Genomic DNA, 15,352 nt, shown 5'->3' on the forward strand with positions numbered 1-15,352 from the left:
CCGGGTACGTGCCTTTGACTGGAATCCAACCTGGGACCCTTCAGTCCGCAGTCTGATGCTCTATCCACTGAGCCAAACCAGCTAGGGCAATTTTTACTTCTTAATCCCTTCACTTATTTCACTCAGTCTCCAACCCCCTTCCCATTTATTTGGCCACGATCAATCCATTTTCTGTATCTATGAGTCTGTTTCTATTTTGTTTGTTTATTTTGTTCTTTAAATTCCACATATAAGTGAAATCATATGGTATTTGTCTTTCTCTGAATAATTTCACTTAGCATAAAATCCTCTGGGTCCATCCATGCTGTTGCAAGAGGTAAGGTTTCATGATTTTTTTTTATGGTCAAGTAATAATCCATTGTATTTATGTACCACCACTTTCTTATCCACTCATCTAAAGATGGGCACTTGGGTTGTTTCCATATCTTGGCTATTATAAATAACGCTGCTGTGAACATAGGGGTGAATATATTCTTTTGAATTAGTGTTTCGGGTTTCTTTGGATATATGCCTAGAAGTGGAATCGCTGGGTCATAAGGCAGTTCCACTTTTAAGTTCTTTAGGAACCTTTATACTGTCTTCCGTAGTGGCTGCATCAATCTGCATTCCCACCAACAGTGGACCAGGGTTCCCTTTCCTCTGCATCCTTGCCAACACTTGTAGTTTGTTGATTTACTGATGCTAGCTGTTCTGACAGGTGTGAGGTGATATCTCATTGTGGTTTTAATTTGCATTTCTCTGATGATTAGTGACATCGAGCATCTTTTCATATGTCTGTTGGCAACTTGATGTTGTCACAGAGGTCCCTTAAAGAATCCTCGTTTTCTTATTTGTTTTTCCTTTTTCCTGCTCTGATTGGGTGTTTTCTGCTAACTTGTCTGCCAAATCATTGATTTGATCCTCTGCTTCATCTAATTTGAAATTGATTACTTCTAGTGTATTCTTCATTTCAGATATTGTATTCTTCATTTATGACTGGTTCTTTTTTTTATGATTTCTATGTCCTTTTTTACACTTATTTGCTCTTTAAGTTCTCACTGAGTTCATCCGTTCTTCTACTAGTTTCTTAAACATCCTTGTAACCATTGCCTTTAACTCCGTGTCAGGTAGATTGCTTGCCCCCATTTCATTTAGTTTGTTTTCTTGGGATTTATTCATTTAGAGTGTGTTTCTTTGTATCTCATTTTGACTGCCTCTCTATATGTTTTTGAGTATTAGGTAGATCTCCCAGGTCTCCCAGTCTTGGTGGGGTGGCCTTCCTGGTAGGTGTCCTGTGGGCTCATTGGTCCAGTCTCCCCGATTATCTGAACCAAGTGCTTCAGGGATGACGTTGTGTGGGTTTGGGGAGCCCTCCTGTTGTACAGAGCATGGGAAGCTCTGGTTATACTAGACATCACAGGGTCGGCAAACATCCAGAGACTGAACGGTCATAACATGTTAACTGAGTGCTACCCAGTGCCACACTGAACTCCTGTACTCCAGACCTCAGCCCGGCTCTAGCGCTGTGTCCACCTCCTCAGGCTCGCCACCCCGGTGACTGGGGCCTGGACCAGTAGCCACAGTGATCTCCAAAGCCCTTCCCCAACCCTCTTCCTCACCATTTCTAAACATCACTCAGATCATGTCACTCGTCCATATAACCCTCCAACCACTATGCCATTGGTAGAGTCCTGGGATGGACAGGAGGCTCAGCCCCACTCGGTGAGAGGCACTAGGAGAGGAGAAGGGACTTGAAGGAGCAGAAGGTGGCAAAACCAACCCTCCCTCTGCAGAGGCACACGCTGAAGACGACTCGGTAGGGGAGCGGTGGGGGGGTGGGGGGTGGGGAGGGACCATTCCCAGGGCTGCCCTGGGCCATGAGTTGAGGATGGAAACCACACGGGAAGGGACCTGGGTCCCTGCGTCACCCCATCAGCAACACTTGGTTTCACTGGGACAAACTGGGTCACACAAAAGACCTGCCCCTCTAAGACCTGCCAGGTGTGACTGGTCTCTCCTGAGTTCTCGCAGCTGAAGGCAGGTCTCAGTCCATCTGGGGAGGCCCTTGGTCCTCTGTTCCAGCCCGAACACTGACCGACACCAGGACAGAGGGGCATCTTAGAGAGCTAGGGGGCCCTGGGACCTCTGGAGACAGGGCCAGCCCTCCCGGTGGCAGGAGGAGCCTGGGAATCAGGAGAGCGAGCCTCACCCAGGGCAGGGCCTCACCCCTTTGCTCCGACACCCTCCGTGCAGGATGGGGTGGCCTGGCCACTCTGACCCTGGAGGGGCAGCTCCCGCTACAATGGGCCCCGTGTCCTTCCCGAAGGTGCCGCCCAGGGGCATGGCGCCCAGTGTGCCCGGGAAGGAGCAGGAGAGAGCGCGGGTTCCAGCCCTGCCTGCCTCCCTCCCCCGCCCTCGTGAGGCCTGTCCGGGGGCCTGGCCTGGGCCTGTGACAGACACGGAGCCCTCTGCCGGTCCCGTGGGGTCGACTGTGTCCCAGAGGAGCACTCACAGGCCTGGGCGCAACAGCACCGGGAGGAGAAAGAGCCGCTCGCTCTCCCTGGTGGAAGCGTGCAGGTGCCCCCACTCCAGGCAGAAGGTCCCGGGGCGGCCGCACCTTGGAGGCAGAGGGAGAGACGCAGGGAGTGGGCATCACCCAGCCGCTCCTTCGGAAGCCGATCTGCAGTCTCATTTGGCTCCGAACTTGAAAGTGTTTGAAAGAGAAAAAGGGAAAGTGCCCAGAAAACTGAGAGAAGAAAATGCACTGAGCAACGTGCTCACAGGACAAAGTGCCCGCCTCTCACAGACCAGGGGTCGTCACAGTCTGAGCACAGCCCAGCAGAGAGGCTGGGAGCCCGGCCGCCCCTTCGAAGCCGGGGAACCACATCAGGAGAAAGGCAGCCGCCTCTGGGACACGCGGGAGAGCGAGCGGCTGTCAGGTGTGCAGCGAGCGGCTGTCAGGTGTGCAGCGAGCGGATGTCAGGTGTGCAACGAGCGGCTGTCAGGTGTGCAGCGAGCGGATGTCAGGTGTGCAGCGACAGGGCTGCACCACCAGAAGCGCAGCCTCCCGGAAGGTGGAGGAGGAGTGGAGAAGGCACCGTCTGCTGCCAATAGCAGGTGCTCTTCCCTGAGGAAAAGCTCCAGAAAGGTGATGGCAGCTCTGTGGGCCGAGAGAGGCTCAATGGCTAAGAAAGTACGATCACATCAGACAGGTGCTGCCTAACGCCTAGTTCACATCCAAGCCTTTGCCAAGTGGGCATTTTGCTACGATGTTCCCTGCACAGCCACGAAGGTCCAAAGCACCAGGGGATCCCCTGGGGCACCAGGTCCCCCAGGAGGGAGGTCACGCTGGGAAGACTCAGGGCTCAAGGGTCCATGCGGGTTTCATTCATCTTCCAGAGCCGCTGGGCATGAGCACCCACCACCATGGCAAGGCCTGTGGCTGGGTTTCTCTCTACGCAAGCAATTTTGGTTTATCTCTTCCAGTCTTTACAGTCTAACTCAGGGGTGAGCAAACTTTTTGACTCGAGGGCCACGATGGGTTCTTAAACTGGACCGGAGGGCCGGAACAAAAGCATGGATGGAGTGTTTGTGTGAACTAATATAAATTCAAAGTAAACATCATTACATAAAAGGGTACGGTCTTTTTTTTTTTAGTTTTATTCATTTCAAAGGGCCGGATCTGGCCCGCGGGCCGTAGTTTGCCCACGGCTGGTCTAACTGCTGTTATTCAGCTGGTGCTATCATGGCCCATATTTAAGTGAAATGGTGTTATAATGTCAGTTAGTAGCTTTTCAAATATAGATTTCATTCATATAATTCTTAGGAATACATTCTTTTCATGTCATTGGACCAGCTAAAGTTAAATAGTGTAAGTATTGTATTTTGATTGAAATAAAAAGTCCACTTTAACCAAAACCATATTGAAGTTTGACATGGAGAGAGACTTTAAAACAATACAGTTTGCTTCCTGTGTGCTATGGTTTGTGAGATTATGTAAAAGTCACCTAATTTTTAATCTCGTAATTGTAATGGGGTTATTAAGAAATAAAAAACAAAAAAACCTTGCCCATCTGAACATCGACAGAAAACTTGCCAATGCCTTCCCTTCCCTCTCTTGTACCAAAGAGGCCTTCTCCAATGTGGTTCTGATCACCCTGGGCTTCTCTGCAGAGCTCCTACCCCCATTTATTTGCTCCCCAGGGCTCAGTGATTGCTGTTGTCACAACTTGTCTTCCCCCAGATGTTCCCATGGCCTGTTCTTCATTATTCAGTTTTGCTCAACTGCAACCTCCTCCAGGAAGCCTTCCCTGACCACCTCGGTGAAAATGCTACCCTTCCCCTGAGTCACTGTCTATCGCAATTTCTTCGATGCACTTATTGCTGGCCAACATCATCTCCTTTATTATTTGTGTACGGATCTGTCATCTGTCCCCACATGTCACCTTCAACAGGACAGCAGCCTACAGCTCCTGGGGGAGACCTTGTTGGTAAACCCTTGAGCCCCAGCATGCAGCCCAAAGGGTAGGCGATAAGTGGGCAGTGATCGCATGGATGTGTGAACGTGACTCTGGAAGAACGCTTGTCATTAGACACGTCTTTCCCCCAGTTTAGCGATAAGGAAACCAGGGCGCACTTTGTCCAAGATCAGGTAGAAACACAAGGGTCCAACTCCAGGTGCCCTGCTCTTGACCATCGCAACCTCAGGCTGAGATCAGAAAGGAAGAAGGTTCCCCGTTACTGTCTGGCTTTCACATTCCGCCATTACCTCCCCCAAACTAGAATCAACCTTTCATGCTCTGCCCACTGAGAAGTAAGCTGACAATGAGACAGCCCTGGGGTCACTGGAGTAAGGCTGAGAAGGCTCAATGTTACTCTCAAAGATGAGATGCGCCTTCACCATGGAGACAGGATGAGGCCTGAGTCAGACCAGTGAGGGAAGCCTCACAGAACAGGATTGGCGACCACTGTCCAGGCCCAGTTAAGGGCTGGGTTGAAAAACGGCAGCTCCTGGCGCCAAGGCCAAAGACTGTGGATGAACTCCTCCTCTGCAGGCGAGTTGTCGCCAGGAGGGACATTTAAAAGGCGGTTTCTCTGGACAGGACAGCCCCCGCCCCGCTGCTCTCCCCGCAGAAGGGAAACCTGGAATTCCTTCCTGGGAGAGCTTCCTTTACACACCCTGGGACTCCCTGGAGTCTGTTTTCTCTGTAAACAAGGCAGCCATCCCCAGCGTGGCCTGCGCAGTCTCCTCCCAGGTCAACAGCATTTGGTAAAAATGGAGGGGGTGGGGTGGGCAGAAGGAAGGGCGGAAAAGATGGGGAAGAAGCCAGAGCAGCCCTTTTTGTTTAGAAGAGTGTGACAGACTGTCACCCTTGAGCCCCACTTATGTTCTCCGCTTGGTGGGGGCATTTGTCCAAAGGTGCAGCCTCACACTGTTGCTGATGTTGATCAAGCCTCTGCCTTCCCTGAGCCTGAGCCCGGGAGGTGAGTGGGTGTCACGTATCTTCCTAAACCACCTCTAGGGCTGGGACAGAAGCCAAACATTTTCCCAGGTTTTCTCTCTCTGTTCTCTTCAGGGTTAAATACTTCCTGCCGCCTGAGGCCTGATTTTCTTTCCAACTAAACTGGGATCTCCATGGAGTCAGAAGTTATGTTCTATTTGTTTCTGTAATCTCAGCAATCTGGCATAGAGTACCCGGCAAGGGTGGCCTGAATGAGTGAGTAGGTAGATGAAGGGAGGATGGATGGATGGATGGATGGATGATGAGTGCATGGATGAATGCACAGAAGGACAGGTAGATGATTGGATAGGTATATGAAAGTTAGGTAGGAAGGAAGAAGGAGCATATTCTTTGCAAAAAGCTAAAACATTACAGATAAGGCTGAAGCCCTCTTCGATGATCTACTTCCCAATTTCTTTTTGTCCCCTTCCCCAATGGAAACGAGGCCTCCAGGACTTCCTCCATGCACGTCCATGTGTAAATATGCGTCTGTAAAGAATATACGGCATTGGTGTACGTTTTCTGTGTTTTGTCTTACAACTTGCTCTAGTCGCCCAGTAACAGATGTCAGTTCAGATAGACCTGCCCTTTCTCCTTAACTACGGCAGAATAGCTCTCTGGTTTGGGTCTCTCCCACAGCATCACTGTCTAGTTCCCTGTTGATGGACGTGTAGTTGGTTTCCAGTCTTTCTCCCTCACCATTAACGCTGCAGCCGCACCCCTCTCCATGCGCACAGGGACCTTCATCCCTCAGCTTGAAAGCCGTGCATGTGATAGAGCAGCCAACTAAATGGGAGCTCTGTGCTGGGGGTTTTAAATGCGGAGTCTTTAGAACCTGTCGTGTTCCTTCTCCGTGGGTTTAGATGTGGCCTGGTGGGAAAAGGAGGGCTCAGGATCCAATAGAACTCGTTCCCAGCCTTTTCCCACCAGCGCTGGCCCCTTGGGAAAGTGGCTTCCCTTTCAGAGGTTGGGCAGCCTCAGCTGCACCCTATGGGACCGTGCGAAGACTGACTGAGGTCGCCTGTGGGTGGGGCACCCCCTAGGGAGCCCTCGGAAGGAAGAGATGGTCACTGTCAAATACAGTCTGTTTCTCTGGCCTCAGGATCCTTGGTGTCCAGCTTAGACTCTCTGTGTTGCGAGCTTCTAAAGCTCATGCTGGCAGCCGCTTTCTACAGGGACGCTGCCATCCGAGTCGAGGCTTAAGAAAGAGCTGAACGTTTGGATTCCCTGCCAGTTATAAGCCAGCATGAGCTGGTGAAGCATGGAGCTGGGGAGAGGAGGCCGTGTCTAGGAGGCTACTTCCGACAAGATTTCGGGCTTTTCCCATCACCCCAACCTGATCATTAATCGGAGCCAGGAAGAAGCCCCTGATTCGTGATTGCCGATTGCCGAGGTACCGGCCTCCAAACATCTGAGGGCAAAACAGTTTGTTAATTGCTGTCTAGACAGTTTATTGCGGCAATAAGATCAAAACCCAGAATGCTAAGGTTTGTGGTATGAATCATGCAGACTAAACAATTGTTTTATTGCATTTACAGAGAAGTTGATTTATAACGTCACTGGGCAATAAAATTCCTTCATGGTTTCGCGGGAATAATTTTGCTTCTTTTATGCCACTCTGTGATAATTCCACCGCTCTGGGCTGTTAAACTGTGTCCTCTGTCCCATCTAAACAGTCTCTGATCGGATGTCTGATTGTCATCCAGGGCCAGCGTTCGCTCCATCCTGCCAGAGCCCTGGTGAGAGCAGGCAGCTGGCAGGGGCGGCCTGCGAGGCTCGGCTGTCACAGCTGCTTCTGCCCACGCCTGGACGCCTGGGCAGTTCCTGGGCCCCACAGCCTTCTGTCTTGTTTGTTGGCAAAGGCCAATGGACCGGCTTCCCCCTCAGAACCGGGTCCTGGATGGAATGGACAGAGCCGGCCAGTTCTGTGGTGCCTCTGAGGCCCCGGGGCTGACTGCTCCCTCCTTGGTCGCGAAGATTGACCCCCAGGTCTGCTCCTAAGATTCTTATGGGGTTAGCGCTTATGTTTAGCTCACTGGTACATGTTGAGTTAACTTTTGTATATGGTGTGAAGAAAAGATCCACCTGTTTGCCTGTGGATAGCCAGTTGTCCCAGCACAAATACTTAGTTTTGTGAACACCCTTTAGGTCTCATTTCCAAGGGCATCTCTGAAGCCTGACAAGGTTTAAGGACAGCCCCTCTAGCGCTCTAGGACTCAGAATCCCATCCGTCTTCCCTACGGCTCCGTGACCTTTCAGGGCACCTCACCACTTGGAGGCTTCATGGCCTGAAGTTATAAAACGGGCCCGGCCAGTGTGGTTCAGTGGCAAATGCCCAGGCTGTGGGAGGCAGCTGATTGATGATTCTCTCTTATTGATATTTCTATTCGTCTCCCTTCCTCTCCCTCTCCCTTCCTCTCTCTGAAATAAGTAAATAAATCTTTTTTTAAAAAGTTGTAAAAGGTGAATTATACTAACAGCATATTCTTTTTTAAAATATATTTTTATTGATTTTAGAGAGGGAGAGATAGAAATATAAACGATGAGAATCATTGATTGGCTGCCTCTTGCATGCCCCCTACTGGGGATTGAGCCCACAACCCGGACATGTTTCCTGACTGGGAATCGAACCATGACTTCCTGGTTCATAGGCTGATACTCAACCACTGAGCCACGCCGGCCGGGCTACTAACAGCATAGTCTTCTAGGATTTGTTTGAGTCCCAGTGAGAATGAATGTAAAGTGCTCGGTGCGATAACTGGGACATATTGGACAAAGGTCAATAATTATTTATTATCAACTAGAGGCCCAGTGCATGCAATACACTCAGGGGAGGGGGGGCCCTCAGCCTGGCCTGCATCCTCTCGCAGTCTGGGAGCCCTCAGGGGATGTGTGACTGACAGTTTAGGCCCGTTCCCCATGGGGAGTGGGCCTAAACCAGCAGTCAAACATCCTTAGTGCTGCCATGGAAGTGGCAGAGGCTCCCACCACCACGGCTGTGCTCACCAGCCGTGAGCCGGGCTTCTGGCTGAGCGGTGCTCCCCCTGTGGGAGCACACTGACCACCAGGGGGCAGCTCCTGCATTAAGCGTCTGCCCCCTAGTGGTTAGTGCACGTCATAGCAACCAGTCGTTCCACTGTTCAGTCAATTTGCATATTAGCCTTTTATTATATAGGTTAATTGCATTATCTAATTATTAGATTCTAATAAAAGGGTACTATATGCATTATACCGGACATCTTCCGGATGTCCTTCCGGACAAAGCCACAGTGGCAGGGGTCGAGGCAGAGGCGGTTAGGGGCAATCAGGCCGGCAGGGGGGAGCAGTTAGGGGGTGATCAGGCCAGCAGGCGGAGGGCAGTTAGGGGCAATCAGGCCACAGGGATTGGGCCTAAACCAGCAGTCGGATACCCCCCGAGGGGGTCCCAGATTGGAGAGGGTGCGGGCTGGGCTGAGGGACAGCCCCTGCAGTGCACAAATTTCATGCACCAGGCCTCTAGTGTGTGTGTATATGTGTGTGTGTGTGTGTGTGTGTGTGTGTATATAAAATTACCTTCCTTTAAAAAAAATAGTCAGCCAATGAATACATAAATAAGTGGAACAACAAACCAATGTTGCCCTAGCTGGTTGGCTCAGTGGATAGAGCATCAGCCTGCTGACTGAAGGGCCCTGGGTTCTATTCCAGTCAAGGGCATATGCCTGGGTTTTGGACTCAGTCCCTAGTAGGGGGAGTGCAGGAGGCAGCCAATCAATTATTCTCTCTCATCATTGATATTTCTCTTTCTCTCTCCCTCTCCCTTCCTCTCTGAAATCAATAAAAATATATTTAAAAAAACAACAATGTTTCTCTCTTTTCCTCTCTCTAAAAATCAATAAATTTTTTAAAATGCATGAAACTTGACAGCAGCTCTACTCACTATAGGCTCAAACTGGAAACCACACAGACGCTCCTCAGCAGGTGGCTGGTAAAACTGGGTATATGCACATTCAGGGTAGGACTCAGCGATCAAAAGGAACAAACTGTTGATACACTCAGCAACCTGGATGGACCAGAGCTGATATACGTGAAAAAGAGCCAGTCCCAAAAGATTACATACCATGTGATTCCACTGATGTAACAGTCTTGAAATGACCAAACTCTGGAGATAGAGAATAGTGGGGTGGTTGCCAAGGGTCAGGGGCAGAGTGAAGGGTGGGAAAGGGGTTTGACTATGAATGGGCAACAGGAGGAACCCTGGTGGTGACGGAAATAGCCTGTGTCTTGGTTGTATCAGTGTCGGCATCCTGGCTGTGACATTGTACTAAACCTTGTGACATACTACCATTATGGGAACTAGATAAGGAGTACATAGGCTCTCTGTATTATTTCTTTTGTTTGTTTGTTTGTTTGTTTGTTAATCCTCGCCCAAGGATTTTTTTTTTATTGATTTCTACAGAGAGTGGGAGTGAAGAAGGGAGGGAAGAGAAAGAGGAACATCAATGTGAGAGAGGCATTGATTGATTGGTTGCCTTCATGGAGTGCGGGGAGGGGGTGTAGGGTGGGCTGGGATCAGTTGAACCTACAACCCAGACATGTGCCCTTGACCGGGAATTGAACCAGAGACACTTTGATGCACAGGCCAACAATCTAACCACTGAAAACACTGCATATGAATCTACAGGTCTCTCAATGATAAAAGTTTAGAGTCCTCACCAAGAGTCCCAGGGGATTCCTGCTTCTACAGTGTTTGGATGGAACTGGGCACTCAATCCCCATCCCAGGCAGTAGTTGAGACCCAGCCTCTTCACAGTGCCCTGGGAGCACCTCCAGGCCCCTGCCATGGCTCTAGCGCCCACAGTCGCCTCTCCCCTGAAGCCACGCCTCTCCTCCGCCACCCATCCAGATGACGGTGATGACCGCAGTGACCATGTCCACCTCCCAAGTGTGTGAGAACTGCTACCAGGACTGGAGGCCGCCATCAACAGCCAGACCAACCTAGAGCTCTATGCTTCCTACGTCTACCTGTCCATGTCTTAGTACGTTGACGGTGACGATGTGGCTTTGAAGAACTTTGCCAAGTATTTTCTTCACCAATCTCATGAGGAGAGGGAACATGCTGAGAAACTGATGAAGCTGCAGGACCACCGAGGTGGCTGAATCTTCCTTCAGGATGTCAAGAAACCAGACCCGAGAGCTGGGAGAATGGGCTGAGTGCTGTGGGGTGTGCATTACACTTGGAAAAGAGTGTGAATCAGTCATTACTGGAATTGCACACATTGGCCACTGACAAAAAGGACCCTCATTTGTGTGACTTCACTGAGACGCACTACCTGAATGAGCAGGTGAAATCCATCAGAGAATCAGGTAATCACGAAACTAATAGGCACAGGTTGGGGGCACCTGAAACCGGCATGGCAAGCATATCCTGGGAGACAGCAAGGAGAGCTAAGCCTCGGGCTGGCTTCCCGTATGCACGGGGGTGACATCCTGGTCACCAGAGCAGTATGTGCATGTTGCAGTTACCTTTATCTTTTCTACTAGAGGCCTGGTACACGAAATCTGTGCATGGGTAGGGTCCCTAGGCCTGACAGGCGATCAGGGCCAATCTGTGGTGTGACCAGCGGGGCAATCAGCGGGGCACTGGCACCCACCTTGGCTGGCCTGGGGCCTGCAGGCTGGGGGAACCTCCTGCGTTGAGCATCTGCCCCCTGATGGTCAATGCATGTCATAGCGACTGGTCATTCCACCATTCAATTTGCATAATAGACTTCTATTATATAGGACTAGAGGCCCGATGCACAAAAATCATGCAAGCAGCTCAGCCCTTGTAGCCCCAGCTTCGTCGGGAAGGTCATTCAGCTGTCTGGTCTAATTAGCATATTATGCTTTTATTATTTTAGATAACTTGTACCAAATCATCCACTCATGTCTTTCATTTGTACCATTCCTTCAAATAAACTAATTTGTACCTCCTACCCCCAAAAAAGTTTAAGTAAATGTGTGTGTGTGCGTATGTGTGTGTGTGTATATATTGAATTATATAAAATTGTTATGTCTACATGTCAAAAATGGACTAATACTGATTGGTACTTTCACACGGTTCAGCCTAGTATTTTTTTTCCACTCAGCTGAATGGGTAGCATCCAGATCACGGTTTGGCAGCTTGCTTCTTCATTTCTCTCTACCACACGCACAATATTCCATGTCAGTATAAACACAGCTGCCTCCAGCTGCAGCAATACAATGCCGTATTCTGGATGGCCATCACTTATTTGGACAGCTTCCCCTAATGGACATTTTGGTTGTTTCCATTATTTAGCTTTTACATAGGAGGCTGCAATGTATTTCCTTGAACATACATCATTTGTCCCGTGTTCAGTCCGTACTTTCTGTGAATTTCCAGCAGAATAATAGGCCAAAGGACATGTACAGCTTTTACTTTAGTGAATGTTGGCAAATGCCCCCCAAGGGGGTAGAACCAATTTTCACTCCCACCCAGGAGGCCAGGCCAGGTATGCGAGGTTCTGCTGCCCCACGCCTTGCAAAGACAGTGTTATCACACTTTGATATCTGCTAATCTGATAAATGAAAAAAAAAGGATATCTCATAGTGATTTATATTTGCATTTTTCTTATAATGCCTAGGAGTCAAGAATCTTCTCTTGTAAGAGTACAGCCTGTGAACCTAATCTACCATATTCATTTGCAATGTCCTAAAGGGATTTTTGTGATAACATTTCTTTTTATCACATAGAGGATTTGCATCCAGTGTGTTTGCATAGAGGGGAAGATTAAGAAATATTTGAAGATTAATTGCCACACCTGGACACAAGCCCCACCCCTCTGAGCCTCGCCCTCACCTCCTCAGCTACAAGGGAAATCAGAAATGATAACTGGCAAATGGAAGTGGACAGCAGGTGGGGTCAGAGAACGCTGAGGGTGGCTTTGCTTAAACCTCCAAGGATATTTTTACAGGCTTCTGGGGCTCTAGACTCAAGGGCCTATGAGCTCTGCTCGATCCAAAGAAAAATATGGAATTCATAAATGGCTACAAAATGTATCATGCTGTCACCTGCCACGGAACTGAACTTAGCTTTTAGGACTTTTTCAATCCCAAGAGCAAACTATTCTATTCGTAACAAATCAGTAATTGCACATTTAATTTTGAACGTTTCAAAAATTGCATGTATAAATTATATAGAAAATATGTTTACATAGACTATGTTATATAATATTATATAGTAAAATATATTTTATATATAGTAATATATTTATATTAATATAGTTAATATACATAGTATAGTTAATATATGTAGTATCATATATAACATATATAGTAACATACTAGTATATAGCAAAATTTAAAGGGCTGTTTATTATACCTGATCATTTCACATGACAATGAGACATTCACTGAAATATTCATTGAAACATTCATTGGACTCGTGACCAATAACAGATACACAAGAAAATAACAGAAGCTTCTTATTTTGAAAACTGGGTGGGACTCAGGCTGATAAGCCTTTCATGCTTTCACGAATGCTAACTGGGAAGATAGTTTGGAACATTCCAGATGTTCCTTTCTTCTCTCTCCCCCTCCCTCTCCCTCCCTTCCTCCCTCGCCCCCCTCCTTGGTGCTCCAGGATGGCCATCAGGGCCCTAGGAAGCCGCCTTTATTAAGCTGGCCCATTGTATGCTAAGTAATGGTGGCTCAGAACTGATCCCTTCACAAAAGGCCTTTGTTTGGCGATTCCCTCTGTGCACTGGGACTCCGTGAATGACGCCCCTTCTGGGAAGTCTTCCTCAGTTGGTTATATTGACGGAAGCAAGTATGATTTTCTATCTTGTTTTCCTTGCTTCTTCTTCTCAAGCATAATTCAGATCTCAGGAAAGCATGAGGGAGATAAGAAAATAGCTAGGAAACAAGGTATTTCTGGCTTCTAGGCTATGTAAACAATTTAGGTTTTTACAACAAGTACGCGGCATCTTTTCAAACACTCTATTTCCCAGGTGTTGGGACTGTGGCTGACAGCCCTGGAGACACATGAGATGTTCTGATTTTGACCTCTTTTCCTTATCTGCTCTTCCTGTTCCCTTTCATTTCAGTCGTTGGGGGAGGGAGGGAGAGAGGATGAAACCAACTATTTCCTATTCATTATTTCCATCTTAAAATAAAAAATGTTTTAAATGTGACAGTAGATGGTTTAAAAGCAAAATTACAGAAAATTTTTAAAATGTGTTGATTTTAGAGAGAGAGAGAGGAAGGGAGAGAGAAGCATTGCTTTGTGGTTCTACTTATGCGTGCATTCACTGGTTGACTCTTGTGTGTGCCCTGCTCAGGGATCAAACCCGAAACCTGTGGAGTATCAGGACGATGCTCTAACCCACTGAGCTACCTGGCCAGGGCCCAAATCACAGAATTTGTTTATTTTGCATATTCTCTGTAAAGAAAACTGGTGGGACCTTTAGGGGGGAAAGGCTGCGCCACATAAAATGAGACAGCAAAGGACAAAACAGCAATAAAGGCAGCATTGGGGCGGGGGGTGGGGGTGGGGCGGGGGGAGTGCGTGTCCCCTTAGGATGGAGAATGCCCCTGTCCTTCCATGAAAAGCAGCCTTCTATTCATGGGAACCAGCCCGGCCCCTGGTTATGAGGCTACAATGAGTTCCCCAGATGTAGTTCTCAGGAGTGAGGATTCTCAGAGGAATAACAGAACCCTAGGGGCTGCTGTTGGTTTTGTTGTGAATAGGTAATGCGGCCAAGCAGTTTGCAATCACAAAGTCCAACAAACAATGAGAAGTCCCTTAAGGACCGTCCCGCAGCCCGTTTCCCGGCTCCTCGTGACCACCAGCTCCTTCCGTCTAACATTCGGAGATGTGCGGTGAGCCAGAAGCCAATATAAACACATCCTCCGACTCCCTCCCTCGCTACACCATGCGAAGATGCCTGATAGGCTGTTTGGCTCGCCTTCCTTGCAGGGCCCCTTGATTTGGGCCATTGTTCCATCTCAATACTACAGAGCTCATCAATCTTTTCTATGGCTACGTAGTGCTCCACTGTAAGTGTACCTTAATCTATTTAACCGGTCCCAACTGATGGGCCTGTGGGCTCTCTTTGATCTTCTGCTATTACAAACAGCGCTCCCTTGACTAATCTTAGTCGGACATCATTTCACACATGTGTGAGTAATTCTGAAGGGCGCATCTCTCCGAGTGCAATTGGTAGATCAAAGGGTTTACTAGCCCATTTGCGGAGAGGAAGGACCCGAGGTGCCCGGGTTATTTACAAGGCTGGCTTTTCATGCCTTCAGTTTCACAGCCTCCGTATTTAAATTTAAGATACCCAAGTAATACATTAACAGGTTCCCCCTGTTGATTAAACCAATAAATAAATAATCCAGAAAGATAGAGGGTAACGTGTGAAAGTCCCCCCTGAATGCCCTACCCCCGAGACCTCAACACCACGTTCTCCCCAAAATAACAGTGAGCAGTTAACGCATATGATTCCAGACATTTCTGAGCATTTATGTGTCTATTCATATATAGCCGTCCCTTGCTATCTGTGGGGGGCTGGTTCCAGGACCGCCTATGGATACTGAAATCCATATATGCTCAAGTTCCTTAATTAAAGTGGCGTAGTATTTGCATGTAACGTATACACATTCCTCTGTATACTTTAAATCATCTCTAGATTACTTGTAATACATAATACAATGTAATGCTATGTAAGTAGTTTTTATACCGTAATGTTTAGGGAATAATGACTACCAAAGAAAGTCTGTACATGTTCAGTACAGACACAACTGTCGCAGGCCTTACTACATACTACACGGCAGCAAGAAAGTGATCTTGTTAATACCTTAAAAATTTTTTTTGAAGAGAGAGAAAGAGAGAC

At 48.2% G+C, this 15,352-nt stretch overlaps 1 pseudogene across 1 annotated transcript; it reads left to right on the forward strand.

Annotated features, from left to right (window-relative positions):
• The first annotated feature begins 10,386 nt into the window (after positions 1-10,386).
• On the forward strand, positions 10,387-10,942 carry LOC308523671 (ferritin heavy chain-like; annotated as a pseudogene). The gene has a single exon. The product of its transcript is annotated as a ferritin heavy chain-like (transcript).
• The last annotated feature ends 4,410 nt before the right edge of the window (positions 10,943-15,352 follow it).

The sequence above is a fragment of the Myotis nattereri genome (assembly GCF_964212035.1).
Source record: "Myotis nattereri genome assembly, chromosome: 8".
Classification (NCBI taxonomy): domain Eukaryota; kingdom Metazoa; phylum Chordata; class Mammalia; order Chiroptera; family Vespertilionidae; genus Myotis; species Myotis nattereri.